Consider the following 27,412-nt stretch of genomic DNA (forward strand, 5'->3'; position numbering starts at 1 on the left):
AGACTCCAACTTAGTAACAGTTTGTTTTTATCCTTCATTGTGGCCAAAAACACTAATGGATCGTGATCAGTGTAAATTATCAGTGGTTTCCGTGACGGACAAATATAAACTAAAAATGTTGTAATGCTAGTATGATTGCCAGTAATTCCTTCTCCACAGTGGAATAATTTCTCTGATGGACATTAAACTTCTTAAAAAAAATAAGCCACTGGGTGTTCGATCTTCTCTTAGTCGGTCTGCAACAGCACCACCCCTGCCACTTCGTCGCTAGCATCTGTTGTTATGGAAAAGGGTTTTGAAAGGTCAGGCGCATTCAATACAGGGTGGTGACACAGAATCGCCTTCAGACTCTCGAAGGCTTTTCGACAAGGTCGTTCCACACAAACTTCGCGTTCTTCGGCAAGAGCTTAGTAAGAAGGAGGGTAATAGCCGCAAAGTTTTTGCAAAACTTACGATAGTACCACACCATCCCCAAGAACCTTCTCAGGTCTCTCTTGTCCGTCGGGATCGGAACTTCAGAGCTAGCTTGCACCTTAGCCTGCATCGGTGCCAGCTGCCCCTGTCCGACCACATACCCCAGATAAGTGACCTTAGCGTGGCCGAACTCACTTTTCGAGAGGTTCACTGTCAGGTTGGCCTCAGACAGCCGTTTAAACAGTTCCTCTACTGCCACAATGTGCTCCTCCCACGTGTCACTCCAGACCAATAAATCGTCAATATACACTTCTGCGTTCTTTAACCTTTTTATCCCCCAGCATCAGTTGCCATGAAAGCATCTGATTGTCAGCTTCATATTCGTTGTCTTCCAACTCCTGGTGCAGTTTGCACCTAGTAGCGTGAATCCATTCTCCTTTACCGTCAACCTTCGGGCTGTTAGCAGCACTGGGTAGGAGCCTTCCCATCTGGGAGAGAAAGAATCTCTATTCTTCGAAGTCACATATATTCTTTCTGCTGGATTAACGGATACATGTTACCCTTAGTTAAGGGTGCCTGGGCTTGCCGGAACCTCTCATACAATTCCCCTGCATTCTGACACAATGCTTGTGCATATTTCAGTATCTTATCATCATTCCATATTAGCTCTTACTTTTCTGAGTCATGGGGGCTTAGTTCCTGTTGTCATAGTCCGCCCCATCAAAATTTCATGAGGGGAAAGTCCTTTATTTCTATTCTTCTGATTTTCGCAGAGTTTACGTTCCTGGGGTCATTGCCTCTGGCCGTATGAGACTGTTTTGCTGACAAACTTTTGTCAAAGCCGCTATTATTTCCCCGTTTGCTTTTTCCACCATACCTAAGCACTGAGGCTAATAGGGGATATGGAATTTCTACTGCAACCCCAAGGCTTCCTCCAGTCCCTGCACTTCACAATTGTAAAATGGGTTCCCCTGTCACTACTTATCCCCAGGGGAATTCCAAATCTAGGTATAATTTCCGGTTGGGGCAAATAATTAAATCTAGTGGGTGTTTTTCCTCTATTGTTTTGCTGGCAAACTAAACAAGTTCGTGTTATCTTCTTGATAGTTACTGCTATCCCCAGGGCATACCATTGATTAGTGATGGCATGCTGCATCCCTCATTTGCCCATGCGAGCCTGGCAATGTGCCGAGCGAGCCAGGTGTAAAAATAAACTCTGAAGGTACACTACTCGGCCATCTGGGTGACGCCATAACCCGGTATTCTGGTAACATGCAGATTTGCTCCAGGCATAATTTTCTTGCTGTGAGGCAAGATTTTGCTCTTCCTGCAACTGCTGGACGTCCATACACACAGGGAGCTCCTTCCCTCCCGATTCAACCCGAGGGGTCTGCAACACAGGTTGTCGCTTAAGGGCTACCTGTTTTGCTACTATGTCTTCAAACCGATTTCCCTTGCAGCCCTCATTCTCGGCTCAGGTGTGTGCCTCGCACTTAATTATTACTAAAGTCTGTGGCAACTGTATAGCTTCTAAAAGGCTCAATACGAAGGAGGCGTGTTTAATCGCTTTCCCCGACGAGGTGATAAATCCTCTATTTTCCCACAATCGCTCACAGTCATGCGCTATCCCAAACGCATAACGTGAGTCAGAATGAACACTGGCAGCTTTTCTTTAGGCCAAAATTGAAACGAGCTCTGGTAACGACATAGAGTTCTGCCGCCTGCGCTGATGTTCCTATTGTCAAGGCATAAGCTTCTAGTATCTCGTGGCAGTTATTATAGTATACCCTGCCAGCAACAGATCAGCTCTTGGGCGGTGCAAAGAGCCATCTGTGAAAAGAAATAAATTAGTGTTATCAATAGGTTCGCTTCTCAGATCTGGTGGGGGAGCAGTAGTGGCTTCCACTGTGAGCAAACAGTCATGGTCATCCCCATCCTGCTGTGCAGATAGTAATGGAACAAAAGTAGCTGGATCAAAAGCCGGAGATCTTTTGTACGTACAGTTGGATCGAGAGAGAAGAATCACCTCATAGCCTGTCCTTCTGGCCGTGGTAGAATGCTGAGGAGCAGCTGAATTCAACAGTAGCATTACGGAATGGGGTACTATCACAGTACACTGGTGATCCAATACAATAGGAATAGATTTTCTACCATTACATGTAGGTCATGGAAGGCTTTCTCCCTTTCGGGTGTCCATTCCACAATGAGGGGCTCCGCTTTCAATGTGGCAGAACGCATTACTGCATCCCTCTCCCGGTATTCGGGAATCCACTGTCGACAGTGCCCTGCCATGCCCAGAAAAGACAGAATGTCATTTTTTTTTTGTTGTTGTTTTGGGGACTGAGACCTTCTTTTTCCTTTTATTCGATCCCTTTCCGAAATTCGCCAACATTTACTCAGCTGGAATCCAAGGTACTGGACAGACTCTTGGCAAAGCTGTATTTTCGCCACTGACACCCTATGCCCTCCTCTCGCCAAAACTTCCAGGAGTGTTAAAGAATCGGTCAGACATTGTGGCCCTGTAGCAGAAGCTACCAGGATGTTGTCTACATACTGAATCAGTGTGAAATATTCAGACAGCTGTCATTCGGCCAAATCATTTTTAACTGCTACAGCATAAACTGCGGGGCTTTCAGTATATCCCTGGGGCAGACGTGTCCATGTATATTGTTCATTCTTATAAGTAAAGGCAAATAGATACTGGCTATCCTCGTGCAAATGTATGGAACAAAATTCTGAGCACCGATCGACTACAGTAAAGGTACTCGCTCCCGCAAGTATAGAAGCAAGCACAATGTTAGTGTCCGGCACCAGCAGAGCAATAGGGATGAGTATCTTATTAATGGCTGTTCGGTCCTGCAGAAAACTCTACTCATTTCTCCTGTCCGGTTTTGGAATAGGTAATATAGGGGTGTTACACCGGCTTTGTGTCTTCACCAGCACCCCTTTCTGCAATGAGTCAATTACTGGAGCGATCTCTTCTTCAGCTTCAGTAACTATACGGTGCTGTTTAATACAGGGCAGTGGCTCATTCTTTTTTAGAGTAACTTTATGCTCCAGTTGTTTGTGCATTTCCCACATGATTTTTATGTTGGGCCCATAGGTTCCCTGGTACCCGCACTAAGGCTGGAGAGGGAGGTAAAGGGTCTTCTGCTGGTGGTTGTTGCTTTTCAAAGGTTGTTTCCCAGCTTTCGGACTGTAACATAATTCTCCCCTCCTTTTCGTTAAAGAATTCTATTCGGGCTTCTTGTCCCAGTACCGGCAGAATTATAGTATAAACAAACTTCGTTTCTTTCGCCAAACGTTTTACCATCGTCCCGATATCTTTAGGCTTTGCTGGTGGTGTTATGGCCACTGTCAAATGAGGCATTGCGGTCGGAATCTTTTTTTCCTGATCTTCCACTAAGTGTACCAGGAACCCTAATCCTTCGGGGACCAAAATACACATACGGGGTTGCCTTCAGCTTTAACGCTTAAGTAAGGGTGTAAAACCTGATCATAGTGCGGGTCAGTTTGTAAAGTGCAATAGACTGTGCAATGGAGCTGTTTCTTTTCTTAGCTGCTATTAATCAAGTATTGCAGGTTTCGCATGTAAAGGTTGGCTCGTCCTATCAATGTGTCATAAAGTCTCTGAACTTGCCCTGCATAGAGATTGCTATCCAGCTGCCAACAGTATAGTATGGGTACTGAATTGTCCTTTTCTCGCCCTTTCATTAATTTTAGCATTTGAGGGGCACTAATTTGAGAAAACGCCATGCATATACCTTCAGCTGTACAGTGCAGTGTTGCCCCTAATTTACAAAGGGTCTGCGGACCCAGTAAGGGAAGCGGGGCTCTTTCAGATATAATGAAGGTGTCTGTTAAAAGCTTACACTTCATTCTCGTTTTCTCTTTTCCTGCCACTTTTTTGTCTGCCTATTCGGGCGTTTTTTGAGTCATCTCTAGCACTGCTAACACTTCCTTCAGCTTCCTCAGCTTCAATTCCTCTTTCCTGAGACCCTTCTCTTGTCGCAGTGATGTCTACTCTGCTGCGGGTGTCAGGTGCCTGATTTCTGGAATGGGGGATTGTAAGGAGTGGGTACGGATCGTCCCAAGGCAGTCATCGTCATTATTAAATCGTCCATTTGACTATTGGGTGCCAAGGGCACTGGCCGGTACGGGGAGTTGGGGATAAAGTCCCGTGGCAGGTTTCGTTTCAACCCCAGCCTTCTCCGCTCCAGGCTGCTTAATATTTTTCTTTGGAGGTTGTTGTCTTTTAGCCACCTCCTTCCATCGTTTATAACGTCTTAGCATGTAATCAGCAGCACAATTTGGGTCGCCGTTCCCATTTCGGATGGCGTCCTCCCAGTGATGGATTAGTCTCAAATTAAAACTTCCCCCATACGGCCAATCCCCATATGACCATTCATGCAAATTACTACTGAATGTTGCCGCATACGTATTATCTCCCGGCTCTCTGAATACCATATCCGCCGGGGATCGAGGCGGGACTGAGGGGTCTCCTTTTTGCTGGTGGTGCCATTTTATCTTTTTAATCTTTTTGGCTCTCTTTTTCCTACCTGCAGTTGGGAATTCAAAGCCTTCATCTTATCGCCGGAACCCTTTAGTTTATTAGCAGGATAAGCGCTAGCACTTCCCATTTTTCTTGTTTATGATTTTAATTTCAGATAAAAGTGCACAAAGTTTCTTTATTCACACTATGTACACAATGAGCGCTCACGGGTGTGTTTCCTCTGTCATTCCACAGGGCTCTGAGCTCGATTACGGAATTGATCGGTAGCTACCTTGGTACCCTTAATGGCCGCCCCTGCCGTCCTTCTTTCAGCCTGGACGCAGGGCTCCTGTCTCCCCCTTTCAGCTAGGAGAACGGTTTTCCTTCCCAACTTGGAAGGCACCTTTCTGTCTTGCTTCTCCTTTCCCGCCGAGGGTTCTTCTTTTTCTTTTCATCCTGCTCCTATAGCTTCTCATTTTCAGCCAGGAGACTAAATTGAGGATTTCATCCTCGTCAACAAACTGTTGCGGATAAATGTCAGGAGCAGCAGACAGAATAAATCAGGTCGACTCAGAGAATTGCTTCAGACTAAAGGACTTTATTACATGATATCATGGAGAGCCTCTGTACCTAAAAGGGATGCTTAGGGGCTCTGCTTAGCTCTCAGACACGCTTCATTATATAGACACAGATACGTAACTAAAAACACTTAACAAACAACGTGACTTTGAACTTAGAACTAGATTTCAAAAGAACAACAGTATTTGTAATTGCAGGGCCATAACATCTTTCCTGCAAGGACTTTAGCTAAATTATAAGACTTGCAAGGACCTTAGCTAAATTTTAAGAGCATTCACAAGCGATTAGGTTAACCTCTACATATCCAAAGAGTCTTAAATTCTTTCACAGAGTGGAAGAAGCTGTCAGATGTGAATGGTCTAATGATTCATTCAGCGGTTGATTTTAATTCGGAGCTCGGTTTGGCTATTACATCACTGGCTGATAAATACAGAGGTGTATCTGCGGAGACAAAAAGTTATTGTAGGCTGGGTGTGTTCTCTGGGGTCAAGCCCACACCCGATAGAGAAGAGTTATATGCGGCTTGGGCTGAGCAGACGTATCAGTTTCTGGATGAATGGCAGTGCTCAGGTCACATGAAAATACTGAGACCGGTAGAAAGCTTAAAGGGTCCGGCGGCTGATATACTGAGTTTCTTCAAGCAGAAAATCCTTTAGAGACATCAGCTAATTGGCAAACTCTGGGAGATGCTATTGGCACTGCCGAAAGTGCAGCCGATCTCAGGATGAAGTTTAGGCACACATTTTAGGAAGAAGGAGGAAAACTGCCTGCCTGCATTTGCAGGTTGGAGAAGCGCTGCACTGTCTGAACCACAAAGGGTGCATTCAATTCTCTGAAAGAAATTGTTTGAGGATGGAGCAAACTGTGAAGGGCGGAATGTCACATAACGTTCTTGCTCTACGTCTTCGAATGACCGGAAAGATGTGGCCGCCTCCATCTTTATACCGAATCACTCAGAGAAGTTAGAGAGCAGGAAAACTGGACGGCTGTTACTGAGCAGCCTAGATCTGAGGGCGAGGAAATCCGGTCGATATCGGTTGGCGATGCACCAAGGCGAGGGCTGCTACTGAGAAGGGTCCCTAGACCGTGCCTGCCGTGGAGAAGATGGACAGTTCACGCGGGGATGTGAAGGACAAGTATATCTTCGGAAAGTAAATCAACGGTCAACAGCGAAGAAAATAGATAAACTACGGAAGAACACGGTTAATGAGAGGATACGGTACTATCACTGTATCAAGGGAAATATTAAACTACAAAACATTATTTCTGAAGGAGTTGTGGGACCATGCTCTGATGTATCTCTACGGAATAAAGGTATTTCTGCTAGACCCATACTTGACACAGATTCTTAAGTTATTTTACTTAATATATCCTTTTACAACCAGTATCCGACGCACTTACCGTTGACGCCAGTCAGTCCCCTTGTGATTCCGGGATTATTATAGATGAGTACCCATACGATAGTTACTTGTTGTTGAAGCAGGAGTTTACGAAATCAGATGTTGGAGTATCTGAGACTATTGACACACAATTGATGCTCTGCACGGATCGGATTGAAAAGGATGGAGCATTGATTCTCGTGGGAAAAATACTGCCGTTGTGAGAAGGCTCCAGGAAGCATGCAAACAGAGGAACAGAGAGAGCTTTAGAAACACCTTGTCCATTCACCCTGTGTTCAGAGCTGCTTTTGTGAAGGTGAAAGTTCCTACTAAATAGACGATGAGCGGAAGGAGGGAACTCTGAGGTACACTCATTCTAAACCTGTCAGTATACGTTCCGGCAGTAGCTGGAGTGTCAGGAAACTCTATATTTGCTGAAATGTTAGAGGAATGGACACAGGGATTAACTGAGAAAATATTGGAACGCGAAGATGTCCTTTCTGGTGGCAGGTCTGATTTTGATTTCTCCAAGATACCTCACCATACTATTAGAGCAACTGAGGACACCCCTTTCTGAGAGCGGTCTCTCTGGATGTTTCCAACGGAATTTCAAGATGGTTATCCGCACCTGCTGAAACTGAAGGGAGCTCAATTCAGTTCAGTCTCTAGAGGGAGACACCCTCTCGTAATCAGAAAGGGTCAGAGGAGGTGGTTGATTCGGTAACAGTTCAATCGTGCGAATTCCCGTGAGTAGAGGTCCAGAACCGTCACATGCTCCGCATATGACAAACCTTTCAATCCTGGAATCATTTTGTAAACCACCTTTGAATCATTCCAATATTAGGACATGCTTTCTGAGACAAGGAGCTCCAATACTCAGAGCAAGGCCTCATCAGTGCATCTTAAAGCGTCAACAATGCATTCTTATATCTATATTCCATTCCTCTCGAAATGTTTTCCGACATCGCATTTGCATTTTTCACCACCTTCGAAACCTGCAAATTAATCTTCAGGGAGTGTTGCACGAAATGTTTTGAGTCCCTTTGCACGTCAAATATTCTAATTTTCTCTATGTTTAGAAAATAATCTACGATGTTACTTCTTTTACCAAACTGCAGGACCATACATTTCCTGACAGTGTGTTCTATCTGCAAATTTTTAGCCGATTCTCCTAATCTGTAAACATTCTTTACTAGCCTTGCTAATTCCTCCACCTATCTCTGTCTAGTCCACAAACGTCCATAAAATCATTATTTCCAACATGCAAGTCATTAACATATAAAGTAACCGTATTCATTGATCAGTTATACTGTACCCTGCTGTTAGAACAAAGAACATAGAAAACCTACAGCACAATATTCGCCCTTCGGCCTACAATGCTGTTCCGAATATGGACTTATTTAGAAATTACCTAGGGTTGCCCATAGCCCTCTATTTTTTTTAAACTCCATTACCTATCCAGGAGTCACTTAAAATACTCTATTGCATCCGCCTCCACACCGCTGCAGGCAGCCCATTCCATGCACTCACCACTTTCTGGGTAAAAAAAAACTCCCCCCTGAAATGCCTTCTGTCCCTAGTTCCAAGCACCTTAATACTGTGCCCTCTCGTGTTCGCCATTTCAGCGCTGGGAAAAAGCTCTGACTATCCACACTATCAATGCCTCTCATTATCTTATACACCTCGACGAGGTCACTTCTCATCCTTAATCGGAGAAAAGGTCAAGTTAACTCAACCTATTCTCATAGGGCATGCTTCCCTCTCCATCCAGGCAACCTGCTTGTAAACCTCCTCTGCACCCTTTCTATAGTTTCTACATCCTTCGTGTAATGAGTTTTTTTTTAGCGTGTCGCACCAGAAAGTCAGCCATCCTTGTCTGGCGGGTGGTGTCAGGAGCTCGACGCTCAACCCGGCACGGATGGAAAGCGTCCTCGGCGGTGGACCGACTGCGATTCGTACTCGGGAGCCTTCGCTGCAGAGGCCGGAGCTGATCCCATTGCGCCACCAGCTGGCCTGTAATGAGGTGATCAGAACTCCAAGTGGGTTCTGACCAGGTTCCTATATAGCTGTAACATTACCTCTCGGCCCCTAAATTCAATCCTATGGTTGATAACGTCCGATGCAAGGTATGCCATCTTAACCACAGAGTCAACCTGCGCAGCAGGTTTCAGTGTCCTATGGACTCGGACCCCAAGATCCCTCTGATCTTCCACACTGCCAAGAATCCTTCCATTAATGCTATATTCTGCCAGCATGTTTGACCTGCTATTTTATATTGCTGTAACTCAATTGCAACTTTCTTTACTTTAATGCAATATGCTTAACTTTCAAATTTTATTTTGATAACTTTAGAAAACAGCTTTATTACATACATTATTTTTTTCAGCTTTACTGATAAAGGCGTGAATATCTTCCAAGCGTCCATGTTCAATCCGCTGTCAAGATAAATATTGTGATTTTGTCACGGCAGAGAGCAGTACAACTAGTCACATCGTACAGGAATCAGGGTGCAGTGTTTGATGAGAAAGAGGCTTCGATAAAGACTGCCGGTGTCAATTTCTCAGACGAGACTATTATTTGGAAAGAACGACATTAGTGCTATTCAGACAAGCTGTCGTTCGCTATATTGCAAGGGAATTTTAGATCGTCGTTCTGAAGTATACATCGGCTGCAGAGCTCAGTAACGAGCGTTTAACATCTTTCTGGACTTTCTGTAATTCGCTTGGTAGTCGCTGAGACAGGGTTTAAATGTAAACAAACTGTTGGATTCGTTAGCAGCCCTAGTTTACTGCATGAAGTTACAATTAATATTGATGTTATCATTATTATTATTTTGTTTGACTCAGCAGTTTCTTGCCTTATACACATTGAAGTTTTGACTGATCTGATGGTACGTTCCTTCATTGCTTTTACTGATTTTCGAGAGGAATTTAATCTAATTCTTGTAACTGATGATATATATGTTTATGCCGTGATGACAAGTTTACTTTAAAACGCAAACAACAGGAATTCTGCAGATGCTGGAAGTTTACTTTCTGCTTTGAACTTTGAAAACAATTTGGCCGAAGGTTACTTTCCATGCTGGACGACTCTATGACAACGTCTTAAAACATCTGCATTGCAAAAAAAGAGGAATACTGGCCGTATTAAACCACACAATGTGAATATAATGCAGTCCTGAATGAGAAACACGGAATTCCCATGTCCAAAAATGCGTTAAACGCACAGTATTGAGCTCCGCTGCCAATGTATATTTCAGAACGACGATATAAAATTCCCTTGCAATGTAACGACAGACAATTTGTCTGAAAGCCACCAATAATTTTCAGTCCAAACTGTAGTTGCGTCGGAGAAATTGATAGCGACACTTCAGCGAGACCTCTTTCTCATCAAACTGTCCACCCTGAATCTCCAGTAATGTGACCCGTTGTACCACTCTCTGTTGTGAAAAAAACAGTATATTTATCATTCTTCTGTCTTTCCCATCCACCTAAACAGAGCATGTTTTGATCGCTTCAATAAAATTACCGTGATTGAATTTTCAAACCAGCACGTGTAAAGCACAGTAGCTGTCAGGAGTGGGATTCGAACCCACGGCTCCAGATGGAGACCAGAACACTCGTGGTTGCTGTAAAGCGACTGTCTCGCCTTAAGTCTGGCGCCTTGGGCCACTCGGCCACACTAACAACCCTGAAGTACTCTCTTCACATCGGACATAAACAGCTGTGTTTCAGAATGGAATGAATGACTGCTACAGTGAGAGAGTATACATACAAAACACACACATTACCCTGGGATTTGAAATTAAATGGATATGTTGTATTTGCTCAGTTTACCAAGCATGTGCGAAATTAAAACATACAGCAGCTCAGCACTGGAACAGGTAATGGATACAGTTCCAGCCATCCGTCATAGAAAGGATGACGTGTGCAGATATGCTTTACCAAGCTGTTACCCGAATTAGACGGTTTGTGAGATAACGAGAGGTTGAACAAACTTAGGTTGCATTCTCTGGATTATGAAAAGCATAGACAGAGCACGCAGAGGTTATCTCAATCCCAGGGTCTTATACCACGGGGCATGCATTTCAACAAAGAGGGGATGACAACACCCAATCACTCAATGTCGGCAAGACCAAGGAACAGATTGTGGACTTCAGCAGAGAGAAAACCAGAGGTCCATGAGCCAGTTCTCGTTGGAGGAACAGAGGTGGGTATTAATATTTCCTCTACTTTCTTAACCTGGTCCCAACGTACAGCATCGATGCAGCTATAAAGAAGGCAAGACAGTGGCTATACTTTATTACGAGTTCGAAGAGATTTGGCATGTCAACAAATGCACTCAAACACGTCTGTAGTTGTACCGTGGAGAGCGTTCTGACAGGCTGCATCACTGTCTGGCATGGAGGCACTACTGCATGAGACCGAAAGTAGCTGCTGAGGATTATAAATCTTGTCAGCTCCATCTTGGGCACCAGCCTACAAATGCCCCAGGACATCATTAGGGAGCGGTGTCTCAGAAAGGCAGCGTCCATTATAAAGGACCTCTAGCACTCAGGGTATGTCCTTTTCTCACTGTTGTTGTCAAGTAGGAGATACAGAAGCCTGAAGGCACACAGTCAGCGAATCAGCAACAGCTTCTTCCCCTCTGCCATTCGATTCCTAAATGGACATTGAAAGCTTGAATACTACTTCATTTTTTTGACATAGAGTGTTTCTGTTTTTGCAATTAAAAAAAATCTATTCAATACACGTAAATAATTTACTTGTTTATTTATAATTATGTTTTATTTTATGTGTTATTATTTTTCTCTGTCTGTTGGATTATGTATTACATTGAACTGCTGCTAGTAAGTTAACAAATTTCGCGTCACATGCCAATGATAATAAACTTGATTCTGAATGCGAATATTCGGCATGACGTCAACAACTTTGACGAAATTCTATAAATGTGTAGTGGAGAGTATATTGTCTGTCTGCATCACGACCTGGTACGGAAACAGCAAGGCCTTTGAAGAAACATCTTCAAGAAACGTTAATGGATTCGGCTCTGTCCATCACGGGTCAAGCCCTGTCAAACATTTATCTAATCTACGTAAACCGGTGTCATCGGAAAGCAGCATCCATCATCAGAGATCCTCACCACCCCGGCCCTGCTCTATTGTCGCTGCTGCCGTCAGGTAGAAGGTAGAAAGTACAAGAGCCTCAGGTCTCAGTTCCGCCACCACGTTCAAGGACAGTCACTACTTATCAACTATCAGGCTTTTGATCAAACGGTGATAACTTACAATCACGTGCCTATCCATTGAATAATCCGACAACCAATGATTTCTATTTAAACACTTCTGTATATATTATTAGCTGAGTCTGTCTGGAGGAACTCAAAAGGCCAGGCAGCATCTGTGGAGAAGAGCAAAACAGTCGACATTTCGGACCGAGATACTTCACCAGGGAATTGTTTCTGAGGAAATCCGGCACCCAGAATTCGACGTACGATTGTCTGTTGTGCTGCGATATGCCGGGACAAACACACAATCTTTTCTTTCTACCATTTTTCTAATCCACACAAACAACCCACCTTTTCTTCGCAGTAATAACATCCCTCGATTGAACGTTTAAGGACAAAAGATGTCAGGAGTGGGATTCGAACCCACGCCCCCAGATGGAGACCAGAACACTCGTGCTTGTAAGAAGGACTTTCATTCCCTGAGTCTGGCGCCTTAGACCGCTCGGCCATCCTGACAACTTTCCATCACCCGCTTCACGTCCAAAACAAATGGTTGTGTTTGAGAACAGATTAAATGCCTAATTTGAGAACTGAGTTATATACACACAAACACATCCTGGGAATGAGAAATGAAAACGAGCTTGTTACAGTTTTCTCAGGTTAGGCAGTATCTGTGGAAAGAGAAGCAGTGTTAAAATTACAGATCAGAACTTGTTAGACGCGTATCAGCAGAGATTTGGGAGGGAGGTTGTAATGGTGAATGACAACGCTGGGAAGAATCGCTGTGTTCACATGGAGGGAGGTGAGGATTTGGACGTTTATAGATGGACTGAATGTGACATCCCTGGCTGGAACACAGGAGGTTCAGTTGTAACGGGGAACGCAGCTTTACTGTTGTTGTTTAAGGTTGCGGAGAGAAAGGGATTCCACGGGTAAAGAAAGAAAAATAAGATGGGAAAAAAGGGGGCTATGACGGGCACTGGTGGGTCTGATACAGACGAAAACGGTTCTGCCGTTTTCTGAGAAGCGGGGGCAAGGGCCACAGGTTTGACCCAAGCTTCAATTTGAACAGAGCGGTAGATGAGAAGTAAAGGGGATGCTGAGGCCAGCAACGCCGTCGGGATAAGCTGTAAACAGCTGTTTTGTAACTCGAAAGTAACTCACAAAATGCTGGAGGAACACAGCAGACCAGTTAGCGACAGTAGGAAAGAGTAAACTTTCGACATTTCGGGCCGACATTCTACATTAAGGCACTGATTGTGTGTGTGCTCTCTCGTATTTCGCGCAGCCGCAGATTGTTTCGTGGGCAGAGACTTTAAAGACAGGTCGCTATCGTTTCTGCGGAGTGAGGAGAAGAAGCTGTCTAATGTGAACGGTCTAATGATTCATTCAGCATTTGATTTAAATTCTGAGCTCGGATTGGCTATTGCATCACTGGCTGATAAATGCAGATATATCTGCGGAGAGACAAAGTTGTTGAAGGCTGGGAGTGTTCTCTAGGGTGAGGCCCACAGCCGCTGGGGAGGAGGAATATCAGGATCTGGCTGAGCAGACATCTGAATTTCTGGATGAATGGCACTGCTCAGATAACATGAAAATACTGAGACTGGTAGAGAGTTTAAAGGGTGCGGCGGCTGATATAGTGAGTTTCCGCAAGGCAGAAAATCCATTAGCCACATCAGCTAACTGTCTGCAAGCTCGGGAAGATGCCTTTTGCGCTGCTGAAAGTGCAGCCGATCTTTGGCGCACGTTTTAGGAAGAGGGAGCGAAGTTGCCTGCCGACATTTTCAGGCTGGCGAAGCTGCCGCATGTTTGAACGACGAAGGATGCACTCAACTGTCTTAGAGAAATTGAGGATGGAGTAAATTATTAAGGTCGGGGGGAGGGTTACAACATGATGTGATTGCTGTAGGTATACGAATGACACGAATATTCCGAGAAGTTCGCGAGGAGGAAAACACGATGGAGGAACGGGAAGCCTTCATGATCAGGGCAAAGTCCTCGGTAGTAGCCACTGTTGCTAAAGCGCCCCGAATCTCACACAACCGCGGGTGTTGCAGGCTATCGTGAAAAACCTGTGGGCCGCGGTAATTCGGATGATATCGTTTGCTGCTACACAAAGGGCCGATAGGAAGCCCGACACACGGGTGCGATGTTACTGAGCAGGACCCCTATACCAGGGAAGTGACCGATATGTTCTGTCCAAATGTGGGGAAGCGGGGGTGTGAAGGACAGGAAAACCTTCAGAAAACAATTCAGCGGTTAATCAAACAGCGACGAAAAGAGATCAAGCTGCGGAGGGACCCAGTAAAGGAACAGGCTGACGTCATGGAGAGGATTAGTGTATCAAAGGAAACAGTACTAAAGTACAAAACACTATTGCTGAAGGGCTAGTGAGACTATACTCTGGTGTATCTCTACGGACTGAAGGTGCTTATGTTAGATCCATAGTAGACACAGTTTTTCAAATTACTTTGCTTTGCAGGTCCTTTTCCGACCGGCATCGGGCGCACTTACCATTGTCGTCACTGAGTGCCCTGAGATTCCGGGGTTTAGTACTGATGAGTAGCCATACAATGGTTACGTGTTGTTGAAGCTGGTGTTTACGGAGCAGATGTTGGAGTAACTGAGATTATTGACACACTAGTCTTCCTGTACCCGGATCCGATTGAGAAGGATGGAGCTTCTATTCTTGTGGGAACAAATACTGCCGATGGGAGCACGCGAGGAGAGAAATGGGAAGAAGTTTTTGTACTCCTTGTCCATTCATCCTGCGTATAGAGCTGCTTTTGAGAAGGTGCCAGTTCCTGCTAAGTCGGATGATGAACGGAAAGGAGAAACTGTGAGGTACACCCAGTCTAAACCTATCATCTTCTGTACTGGGTGTAGGTCGAGCAACAGGAATCCCTGCATTTGCCGGAATGCTTGAGGAATAGAAAAGGCGATTAACTGAGAACATTTTGGAATGCGAAGAAACATTTTCTACCGACAGGTTTGATTTTGATTTCTCCAATAGTACCTGCCACACTATTAGAGCAACTGAGAACACGCCTTTCTGAGAGAAATCTCGCCAGCTGCTTCTAGTAAAGTTCCAAGATGCTTTTCAGCACCTGCTGAAATTGCAGGAAACCAGGTTCAGTCCTGGAGCAGGTGGACCCAAGCCGCCGGAAGACACAAGTGATAGACATGGGGAGGCAACGTCTAGTAGTCAGGAAGGGTCAAATGGGGACGTTAGTAGGGTAAACACTTAATTTTCCCGATTACCGTGAGTACAGAAACACTCCATCTTCTGAATAGCCGGGCGTAGAGGCCCAAAGCCATCATATGCTCGAGCTATCAGTCTTTCAATCCTGAATTATTTTTTTAAACCACTTTTGAAACGTGTCGATTGATAGCACATCCTTTCTAAGACAAGGGGCTCCAAACTGCTCACAATACTCACAGTAAGGCCACATCATGTACATTTTAAAGCCTCAAGATTATATTCCGGCAACTATATTCCATTCTTCCATCAATATTTGCTACCATCTCATTTGCCTTCCTGACCACTTTCGCAACCTAAAACATTCCCTCAGGGAACTCTGCACGAACAAGCTTAACTGCGTTTGCACCTCCGATTTTCCAATTTTCTCTAGGTTTAGAAAATAGCCTTTGATTTTATTTATTTTGCCGAAGTGCGGAAGCACTGTTAATCCCTGACAGTGTGTTCTATGTGCCACTTCTTTGCCTAGTATCCTGATCTGTCCAAGTTCTTTTGTAGCTTCTCTACGTCCTGCAGATTTTCTTCATCTTCACCTATTTTCATCTGGTCCTCAAACCTGCCCGTAAGATCATCAACTCCAACATCCAAATCATAAAGATATAAAGTAAAAGTATCCATCCATCAGTTATATTTCATCCTGCTGTACTAGTTTATCTTGTGCTACCTCAATTGAAATTTCCTTTTTGTTTAATCTAATATGCTTATCTTGTCCAGATTTTAATTTTTTAACTTCCGAAATTATTTTTACTAGCTGTATTAAACGTTTCAGATTTATGTGAATAATTTCAAATGGTTCATATTCGATCCTTCGTCAATGTGTTATTCATCTGGTTGTTTTGAGAAGGAGTTTATATCTAAAGAAATTCCAGTGGGCTTCGTAGTCGCCCTGGATTATTGCGTAAAATAACGATCAATATTGTTATTATCATTATTATTTCGCTTGACTTTGCACAGTTTGTTGTGTTACACACATTGAGTGTTTGACCGTCTTGTTACTACGGTCCTTCAATGATTTTATTGTGCTTCTTGGACACCCGCGGGAAAGTGAATCTCATTTTTGTATATGGTGATATATGTATACAGACTTGCTGTGATGCAAAATTTACTTTCTGTTTTTAACTTTGAACCAGTTGGGCCGAAGGCTACTTTCCGCGCTGTACGTCTTAAAACATTTACTTTGCAAAACTAAGAGTGGCCTATTAAGCCAAAGATAGGGAATATAATCCAGTCCAGAATGATCAATCCGATATTCCCAAGTGCAGAGTGGTGTTAAACGTACGATACTGAACTCGGCGGCGGATGCACAGGTATGCTTAAGAACGACGATGTAAAATGTCGTTTCAAAATAGCAACGGTCAACGTGTCTGAATGGCACCGATGTCATTCTGTCCAACAAATAGCCATGGCTGATAAGGTGACACAGACACTCTTCACCGATTCCTCTTTCTCTTCAAACTCCGCACCCTAAATCCGATGTGATGTGACCCGTTGTACTGCTCTCTGTTGTGACTAAAACAAAATCTTTATCTTTCTGGCGTCTTTCTCATCCTTCCAAGCAGACCATGTTTTAATCGCTGCAATAAAATTAGTGATTGAATTATCAAAACACCAAGTTTAAAAGACAACAGCTGTCAGGAGTGGGATTCGAACCCACGTCTCCAGGTGGAGACCATAACACTCGCGTCTATTATGAAACGACTTTCTCGGCTTAAGTCTGGCGCCTTAGACCACTCGGCCACCCTGACAACTCTCTTCAAACCCACATGAACAGCTGTGTTTTACATAATAGAGTGAATGACTACTTTGGTAAGAGAGTATACATACACAACACACACTATATCGTGGGATTTGAAATGAAAATGGGCGTGATGCCTTTTCTCAGGTTTTCCAGCATGTGAGAATTTAAAGCTCACAGCAGCACAGCACTGAAACTGGTAATGCACACAGTTTAGGCCATCTGTCACCAAAAGGATGACGAGGCTTTGGAGAGTGTGCAGAAGAGATTTAACAAGATGATACCTGATTTAGACGTTTTTTTGCGATGACCAGAGTTTCTACAAACGTTGGTTGTTTTTTTTTTCTCTGGAGCAGCAAGGCTGAGTGTGAATCTGATAGACATCTCTTAGATTTTGGGAGGCATAGATGAAGGTAGAGCACACAGAAGCTCTCTCCATCGCAGAGGTGACATGTCTTATATCATAGGGCATACATTTCAACTAAGAGGGGATTGTTTTGAAGAAGATGTGACAACACCCTATCACTCAATGTCGGCAAGACCAAGGACAGATTGTGGTCTTGAGGAGAGGGAAAACCACAGGCCCTTGAGCCAGTTTTCGTTGGAGGAAGTAATTTTAAATTGGTAGGTATTACTATATCCTCTATGTTCTTAGGGAACTGCGGGGATTCACCATGGCCTCAAAAACCTTGATGAACTTCTGCAGATGTGTAGTAGAGAATAGATTGCCTGCCTGCATCACGACTTCGTACGGAAATAGCAATACATTTGAAGGAAAATCTTCAAAAGTTTAGCGGATTGGCCCAGTCCGTCACGGGTAAAGCACTACAAAACATTCAGCACATCTGCATAACGCTGTCATCGGAAAACTGCATCCACCGCCAGAGGTTCTCACCAACCAGGAAATTTTCTTTTTACGCTGCTGCCATTAGGTAGAAGGTAAAAGAGCCTCCGGACTCGCACCGAGAGGTGCAAGAACAGTTTACACTCACGTCCCCATCCATTGAATATTCCGACAGCCAATGATTTCACTTTAAACACTATTCTATATTGATTAGATGAGTAGAAAAGAGTACACAGTCGACGTTACGGGCCGAGATCCTTCTCCATGGAATTGTTTCTGAATAAATCGCTCACACAGAAATCGGTGTGCGATTATCTGTTGTACCGTGATGAGCAGGGTCAAAAGCCACAATCTATTCTACCGTTTTCCTAATCCACACTAAGAACCTACGTTTTGTTGCAGAAATAACATCACCTGGATTGAATGTTTAACAACAAAAGATGTCAGGAGTGGGATTCGAACCCACGACCCCAGCTGGAGACCAGAACACTCGAGTTTGTCGGAAGGATTTTCATACCTTGAGTCTGGCGCCTTAGACCACTCGGCCACCCTGACTGCTGTTGTGTTTGGGAACGGAATGAATGCCTGATTTGAAGGCAAAGTTATTTACGCACAAACACACATATCATCCCGCTAATCGGAAATGAACGCGAGCTTGTTACAGTTTCGCAGGTTAGGCAGCTTCTTTGGGAAGTGAAGCAAAATAATTACAGATCGAAGACTCGTGAGACGCGTCTCAGCAAGAATTTGGGAAGGAGGTTTGCTGAGATGAATGAGAACGCTTGGAAGACTCATTATTTTTACATGTAGTGAAGCGGGGAAGAAACGTTAATTGACCGTATTGAATCTGAAAACATTGAGTGCGAGTTGATCATGACAACGTCAACAGAAACTGAACACAGTTCAATTATATCTCGCAACGCTGCTTTACAGATGGATGTTAGTAACTGAACTATAAAGCTCAATAGTCTGATGACTGTGGAAGAAAGCGAAGCTGCGATTAAGTTCACAAGAACATAAGACATCGTGCAGAAAGGCCATTCGGTCCGCTGTGTCTGTTCATCATTCTATCATGGATGAGTTATTACAGTCAGAATATTGTTCAGGCTTGTAGGTCAATGTTTACTCTGATGGAGAGGAGACAGAAGCAGGGCGTTTTGGACTGTAGAGCAGCGGCCTTTCTGACAGATGAGACGCTTAAGAGAACGTATTTCGCTCGGGTTTGCTAATCCTGAGATAAATGCACAGAAGACATTAAAGTAAGGCAGGGACAAGGGGGCGGCCATCGCCGGAGTGGAATGCTCCTCGCGGGATGTGGAAAGGCGGGGAGATTTCCATGGTTCCTGATGACAACAGCTGCGAGAAGTACACAGAGCTGCAGCTGGTAACAGTCTGCAAGGTGCAGATTCTATGAGGTGTTTGAGTTGAATCTGGATGAACCCCGGTTCATTGGGGGCCGCAGGCGGGATGGACTAGGACATATAAAGTGGTAGATACAGTCAGGGTGCAGGACACAGGAAATTGGGTGACAGTCAGGAAGGGGAAAGGGTTTAGAGAGCCAGTGCAGACTATCCCTATGGCCATCACCCTCACCAACACCTGGTTGCCGTTTGTGGTTGGATGATCTAGCAGGGGAAAGCCACAGAGGTCGGATGTCTGGCACTGTGTCTGGTTCTATGCCTCAGAAGGGAAGGGGAAGAACAGATTCCTGGATGTTATGTTGCCTCCCGGGTACCAAGGTCCGAAACAACTTGGATCAAGTCCTGAATATTCTTCAGTAGGACCGTGAGCAGCCAGCAGCTGTGGTCAATTAAGGACCAATGACATCGGTAAGAAGAGTGACGAATTTCTGCAATGGAAATTCAGAGAGTTAGGTGCTGAGATGGAGGGCAGGATCTTCGGTGTTGTGACAGCGACACGTGACGCGTCCTAATCAGGAGATAAATGGAAACATGATACATATTAACACGTGGCTAAGGGTTTGGTGTAGGAGGGAGGCCATACGAGTTATCGATCACTGATCTCTCTTCCATGGAAGTTAAGACCTTTGGATAAAGACTTTTCGTGCGTGAACTGAAAGTGTATTAATATCCTGCCGGAAGGTTAGCGAGTGCTGCATGATTAGATTTAAACTACATTTGCACGGGGGATGGGAACCAGGGTGCCAGAACAGCTGGTGAGGAGATTGCGCAGACACGTTGATAAGGTCTCAGACAACGTCAGGAATGCAATCGCTGAGTAAGGTACGACTAGTGTTCTGAGCTGCGCATACTTCAGTGGTAGAAATATCGGAGAAAAGGCCGATGACTCAGGGCTTGGATCAAAACCCGGAATCATGGTACTCTGCCGTTAAAGAGACTTGGTTGCAGTGGAGTTTAGTGTGACAGTTCAGTATTTCGGAGTTCCTTTGTTTCAGAAGCGATAGAGCGGGATGGACTAAAAGAGAAGGAGTAGCGTTAATAGATAGGGAAAATGTCACGGCTGTCTTCCGTCACGACAGATGCAGAATTCGATTATTGAGGCTCTATTGATGAAACTGAAAAAGAGGAAAGGTATGATCACGTTAATGGGGATAGATTACTGACCGCCCAATAGTCAGTGGTATTTAGACGGTCAAATTTGAGGATATATCGCTGTCTGTCGCTAGGGCATTACGGTTGTTAGAGTTGGTGCTTCTGACATTCCGCACGTTGACTGTTATTTCCACAGTTTTAAAGGACTAAATAGGTTAGAGTTAGTCCAATGTGTTCAAAAATTCTCTTCCCCTTCATCAGTGTGCAGACGTCCCAAGGAGAACGCGTGCAATACTTGATCTGCCATTATGAAATAAAAGAGACTGTGCAAGAGAAATAAATTTGATTTATCGAACACCTTGTAACTCGTGATCACAATGCCATTGATTTCAAAGTAAATATGGAAAAAAAAAGATCGTTCTAGTCCATGCATTGAGATTTTTCATTGCGGAAAGTTCAATTTTGACGGTATCAAAAACCGTTTAGCAAGTGTCTATTGGAGCCGGGATGTTTTCTGGTCAGTGGGACGCGTTCAGAAATGAATTTCGGAGCGTACAAAGCTCATATGGGCTGTCAGCATAAAAGGTAAAGATAACAAGAGGAAATAACCTTAGTTTTCAAGAGATATTGATTTCTTGCATCTCACTCCCGATGCGGGCGGAGACGGACGAGGAAACCGACTGTGATTTGGCTTCTCTTTCTACTAAAGACACGTAGGCACCTGAGGGAGAGCTTTGGGTCCATCCTGCTTTGTCACTTCTGAAACAAAGAAACTCGAAACACTCTCGCTACAAATGGAGTTTCAGAGGTCATCCTCGGAACAAGATTCCGGGGCAATAGCAGCACCCAATTTGTTAGAAATCAAATACGTTTACAAGTATTTCGAAGAGGTTTCAGTAAGAGAAAGTTCTAGACTCTTCCACCACATAGAACCTACGCCTGGGCAGTAGATCACTGTCAGGTCCATGTCCTCCGCGGGGTTGACTGTACGCGTGGAAGATGACATTCTATACACCGACAGAGCACCCCGAGTTCCTTATCACGAAAAATAATCCGTGTTGTTCACTATGCCAGAACACAATACTACATACATGCATTAAATATCAAAGTACATAATTTCAAAGGAGAGCTGTGAGAGTGGTTTTCGCAACGAATGGTGGGTATTTGGATCGACGTGGCAAACTGGCGTGAGACCATTGCTTCGGGAAAGCAGATTCGAAGATTCCGTAAGTGGGAGAGACGAAATTGATTTGGAACATGCGCGTTAAACGTTATTTTTGCAGAAATCTCTAAAATACGCGACTAAACATCTCCGGTAAGTCGAACAGGTATTCATGTACAGCCCCCTAAGTTAATAAAGTTCCAATACTAAATATTCAGTACCGCACCAGCATCCCAGTGCCCCGGAAAGGTGTAACATCTTTGCATTTGATCTCCCCTTCCGGCACTTCCTAAATCTTATCCACCAATTGTCGAATATAATCCTCCAGGTGAATTTTGCTCCTCGACTCGTCGGCAATGTAGGTCGGTGCAGCATTATTGATCGATAACAGCAAACGTGACACTTATCTGTGTGAGCACGTACTGGAAGGCCGTCGGATTCTGCGTGACACACATTCCAATTTCCACTTTTTTTTCCCCCGCCAGTACTCCAGACAACCCATTCTGCGTGGACTTCCAGTTCAAGAGTCTGTTAGTGAAGTGTAAAGCCGACTTCCTCACGGATAAAAATAAAAAAAAAAAAAAAACAACCATAAATCACACCTGTTCTTGAGAAATTTTTATTTCAATCAATAGTCCGTATCATCTCTTTTGGATTAGTTGATAGCAACGAAGGCGGTGTGGGAGAAAGCAGAGAGGCTGAGAATGCGAAACAGTCTTGCTGGTTTGGAATCCAGACCATCACCTCGGTATTTCTTCCCCCCTCCCCCAGTGCTCATTCGGTTGGAAACAAATGTGATTCGGTTCGTCTGCTATTGCACGAGCGGATGATGCTGGGACTGCTCAGCACTGTTCCTGCGGACATAAATTTGCAGGGATGAACGGACTTGGGCTACATTATGTTTAATTTTTTACCTGTGACTGTATTGCCAGCTATTTTACAGGTGCTGTAAATGTCTTCTGCTGTGTCTGTCTGTTGGCACGCTGATTTGTACCTTCGCCCTGAAGGAACGCAAAGCAGGTGGATAATAAAGAGCAAGGGTACAAAGAGATAGACTGCGCGGTCAGGAGTGCAGAATGAAAAGGTCTAAACAGACTCCGGGATTCAACTTAAAACAATATACAAGCTGATGTTCATAGAGGAGTCCTGTGTTCTCTAGCGAATGTACCGTGATCATAATTTTACATTATTCTTCTATTATTTCTTACGATTTTCACACCCTGCCCCGCATGTGTTGTGTATAGACAGACTGCAGTAAGCCCTTTGCAGTTTCAATATGCAGTATCCCTGCTTCATGCGAACCGTGCGTAGTTCTGCATTTACATTTCATGTACAATGGCGAGTTTCTGTTCTGGAGTTCCATGAAGCTCTTGGCACTTTAGTGAGTTGACCAGAGTGAACATTCGCCTATATTCTGTGGCGTGGATCGCTTGTTATAGATTTCCTCTGCCTGGTATTCTTACAGTTATATGCCCCATATTTCTCTGCTATGGTACAAGTCAATTTCCACGACTATAATTTTGCTATTGCTTACTACTGGAAAGCATCTGCTCGTTCCGGGCGACCGTCAGCGGCTGAAAACACAGAATCTGAAGCTGTTCTGTGAACCTGGTGGTTTCTGCTATCAGGCGCATGTTCATTCTGCCCAGGGGAATCGGAGGAAGACTACAGGTCTGGGGTAAGTTTGTCGATTATATTGCTGCTTCAACAAGGCAGCGGGAAGTCTAGACTGAGACTATGGAGTGGTTGTAGGTTGCCATGATGCGCTGAGCAACCGCCAAAACTATAAACAATAGAGCAATGAAGTACACGAACAGGCCCTTCAGCTCATGTAATAACCTGCCCTGAGAACATAACCTGTTTCACCTATACTGTACCATATCCTTCTGTAACACTCGCTTTGCCAAGTAGCATGATCTCGGAGTGATAACCCCCTGCCCGGCCAAACCTTAGCACTCTTGTTTGGGTGGATGCTGCATGTTGTGTCCCCTGTGTAACATCGGTAGCCCGAAATACCATTCAGTCCACAATGTGCGGTTAAACGATGAAAATTTTATACTTAAGTATGGGGTTAGTAGAGAACCAAAGAAAAGGAGAGCAAATAAAAGGCGCCAATAATCTCATAAACATGTCCAGTGCACAAAGGTTGGAGCTCACGGATTCCCTTTCGCTGATCCTCCTTCACTCATCGTCGACCCCTGTGCTCCCGCCCCGAGCCCAGGCCCAACGGGTCCGGCAACCGTCTCCCAAAGCCACGTCTTCTCTCTCCATCCTCCTCGCGCCTTCTCCCCCAGAGCCCGCGCAAACTAGCAGCTTTCACACGGTCAGAAAGAATAACATCTATCCCAATTGTTTAGCAAACGAATACAAGTCCCGTTATCACTAATTATAATCCAAACATACTGCTATAGAGAACCACTGTCTCAGCAGTTAACAGTACAGAGAAGCCATTTGATTCACCTTAGTCGTAACGTAAAAGAAACCCATACACTTCCCCCCCCCACCAAATTTAGTAATGTCCTCATGACTTCTAAATAATTCGCCAACCCTTCCTGCAGACACAAAAGCCCAATTATGTAGAAACAGTGACATTGCTCCCCAAACAAAAGACCTTACGCTCTGTTCCTCAGGCGCTACCAAGGCCTCTGGGAGTTTCCTAATCCTTCGATACTTCCGTACCCCATCACCTAAACCCTTTAGGTTCGGACACCACTGGAGATACCGCGGGTCTGCTTGCGAAATCCTCTCTCAGTCTCTTACTCATGCCCACACTGCAACTCGGAGCCCCTTGTCCCGAGTCCATGGCCCCGCTGCTTTTCCTTCAGGGTCCTGCTGTAACCCAGGCTGCCCACAGATAACCCTCCTCACTACCCCTGACTCAGTGGGAGAAGGGCCTAAAGTCTCTTCATCCAACAAGGGGAAGTTTGCGAAAGGCAGCATGTACCACACATTCAGCACATCATCCTTCGAATCCGTATTCTTCCCCATTTCCTCGATTGGTAGCTGCTGTTTGATTTTCTCCAAACAGAAGCACTTAGCCTGGGCTGCCTCTGCAGCCTCTTCAGCCTCCTGGAATCGAGACGTCAGCTTCTTCTTTGACTCGTCTGCCTCCAGCCGTAGTCGCAGCAGTTCGGACTCACGCTTCCTGTTCATCTCCACCTGGAATGCAATTACACCACCAGCTTCTTCCAATCTGTTCTGGATCGATTTCTTCAATTTCTGCTGTTCCTTGTGAAGGTTGGTCATTGCTTCGTCTCTCTGGATTAATTCATCAGTAAATGACTGCATTTTCGGTTCGGAATACTGTTTCCCCATCTCCACTTTGATGAGCGTGGACTCCCATTCTTCAATGGTTGTCCCAAAATTACAGCACTCAGTCTCCAGCCTGCATTTCTGAGCGTTCAGTTCAGCGGTGTAAATTTCCTCACTCAGAAGCTGCGTTCTTCTCCAGACCAAAGAAAGTTTTACTTCGTTCATCCTTAGTCGCCCGAGGTCCCTCACTGGCCTCGCTTCATAGTTTTCCAAGGCGAATCCCAATGGTAGGAGATCATCCAAATACACTAAAACTCCAAACACCTCCTCATCTCCCATGGTCTTCCCCATGCCCCGCTGAAAGGTTTCAGGGGCTCCGGATACGCCATGTGGCATCTTTTCGGATCGGAATAATTCTAGGGAACCAATAACAGCCATCTTCTCCTTATCGGCCTCACTCATCGGGATCTAGCAACATCTGCTGCTCAGATCCAGCACATTAAACCACGTCGCCCCACTCAGACAAACCATCGCGTCTTCGGCCCTCAGGACCGTATACTGGTCAATGACAGTGCGTCTGTTCAGAGTCCTATAATCCACACATGCTGCCTACGTCTTTGACCGCTGCAGGGGCCAGTCGCCGCGACATCTCGCTCACCGAGGTGTCTTCAGCGGTCAACTACCCTCCCTTGTGGCATTTCGAGCGTCTACTAAGAGGGTCTTACCCTCAGATACTTCCCCCGGCCGTACCACAATAGGCTTTCGTTTCAATTCGGTACCGGCCGAAAGCTGCTACACACGTCCTCACAAGCAGCTCGAAACACAGGGTGCACAGACAATGCCCCCATGAACTCCATTTTCACTGAATAATAATAGTCCTCCGGATAGCCACTGGCACTGGTACCCCAAATCTCCAGTGCCCTTAATGTTGTCAAGGGTAAATGCTTCAAAACCGGTTGTAAAACGAACTGTACAACAACTTGACCTGCGCCCCGGTGTCGAGAATGGCTTTAGCATAGCTTCCATCTATCCGTAACGACACCCGATGGCGTGGTCCCTCTGAGCCTTCAGGAATAGGGTCTATTCCTTTCGGGAGTTCCTTGGTACATTGCTGAGAACGTACTCCCCCAGACACGCCAGGCCGTTCCCCCACTGGGCCTCCACTAAGTTTCTCGACACCTCTCTGATCAGCTGAACATCTAAGGGAGGGGTTGGTTAGCCTAAATTATCCCCCTGGTACTGCAAGCAATTTAGCTGCCCCCCCCCAGCTTGAGAAGATGCACTGAAAGCTTCCCCCCCCCCGCCTTTCAGATAACTGGCAGCTGTCACTACGGTGTAATTGAACCTGACAGTTCTAACACCGTCACCAGCCCGCCTACTCAAACTTTCAACCAATCCCTGTCGCTCTCCCTCAACCGAGCACTGACACTCATCTAACAACTGAGAGATCCGCTCCGCCCACGTCTCGCACACCTCCGCCCCTTTAGACATAGACATTATCCCAAAAACTAGGCGGAGCCTGGCATAGCTGGAACATTTATTCGCAGACACTACCTCCGAATCAGACCTCTCGTTCCTCTGTCTCCTAACAGTATGGACAGACGATGGCCTCACCTCACTCCGGGCACCAATAGACACTGGCAGTCCCACCACCAACTCGTCAGCGCTAGTCTGAACTCGAACAAAGACGTCCGGGGTACCAACAGCCACCCCACTCAACACGACTGCAATAATAACCAGCAATCCCACAGAGGCAGACCAGCCCTCCGCCCCCGCAGCATGCATAACTTAAAGAGGGAGATCACACAGCTTCCCAAAGACGTCATCTTTTAGGAATGTTGAAGAATAATTTGCGGACCATACATAACTTTCAGCGGCACTTTGCTTTTGTTGTATGATTCTAATCATAGATCATTAAAATTTCTGCCATAGATTAAAGTGTGTATCCATTGAGAATGTAAAATATTGCACGAGGACTGGACATTAGAGATCAGTTGAAAGAGAAACAGAGGTAATGCGTGCGAGAATGAAGGGAAGGCATTCCTGTGATTTTTAGCAAGATGTTTGAATTAATCTTTTCATTCACAAGAGGATCTCACTGTCTGCAAATGTCTGCTTTATTGGTTGAAATAAATTTGCAGGAACATGTAAATATCAGAGACTGCTTCTTTTTCCGAAATTGTATAAAGTCTTAGTGTATGGGGACCGCAATCACCCACATCTGGTTTCACTTTGTTATTTGGAATATTTGATAAGGATTTTCACTCTAAGAATTAACTGTTTATTCTATATACGCCAGTTACTAGTGACAGTTTTAAAGGAAGAAACGTTTGAGTTTAGATTTCTGTTCTGCCTTCCTACGTATTTCGATTGCATTCTTGTGATTGTTTGCTTTGGCATTGATTTCAGAGGTAGACACGGATTCCACACTGGCCATATGAAATCAAGGTTAAATAGACAGAGATATGAGTGTTTTTATTCCGGGTACGATAAACCCGCTGTTCAAAGGTAAATTGACATGAGACAAACTCATGTGTTTGAATTGGGAATTTGA

The 27,412-nt window shown here is 44.9% G+C and overlaps 4 non-coding genes across 4 annotated transcripts; all 4 read right to left on the reverse strand.

Moving 5' to 3' along the window:
- Positions 1-10,434: 10,434 nt before the first annotated feature.
- trnal-uaa (transfer RNA leucine (anticodon UAA)) lies at positions 10,435-10,550 on the reverse strand. The gene is made up of 2 exons: positions 10,513-10,550; positions 10,435-10,469 (listed from the first exon to the last, which is right to left on the reverse strand). It is a non-coding gene; the product is annotated as a tRNA-Leu (tRNA).
- Positions 10,551-12,492: 1,942 nt separating this feature from the next.
- trnal-cag (transfer RNA leucine (anticodon CAG)) lies at positions 12,493-12,606 on the reverse strand. Its single transcript has 2 exons — positions 12,569-12,606; positions 12,493-12,527 (listed from the first exon to the last, which is right to left on the reverse strand). It is a non-coding gene; the product is annotated as a tRNA-Leu (tRNA).
- Positions 12,607-16,981: 4,375 nt separating this feature from the next.
- On the reverse strand, positions 16,982-17,097 carry trnal-uaa (transfer RNA leucine (anticodon UAA)). Its single transcript has 2 exons — positions 17,060-17,097; positions 16,982-17,016 (listed from the first exon to the last, which is right to left on the reverse strand). It is a non-coding gene; the product is annotated as a tRNA-Leu (tRNA).
- Positions 17,098-18,372: 1,275 nt separating this feature from the next.
- On the reverse strand, positions 18,373-18,486 carry trnal-caa (transfer RNA leucine (anticodon CAA)). Its single transcript has 2 exons — positions 18,449-18,486; positions 18,373-18,418 (listed from the first exon to the last, which is right to left on the reverse strand). It is a non-coding gene; the product is annotated as a tRNA-Leu (tRNA).
- Between the last annotated feature and the right edge of the window lie 8,926 nt (positions 18,487-27,412).

This window comes from Mobula birostris, chromosome 13, assembly GCF_030028105.1.
Source record: "Mobula birostris isolate sMobBir1 chromosome 13, sMobBir1.hap1, whole genome shotgun sequence".
NCBI classification, from domain to species: domain Eukaryota; kingdom Metazoa; phylum Chordata; class Chondrichthyes; order Myliobatiformes; family Myliobatidae; genus Mobula; species Mobula birostris.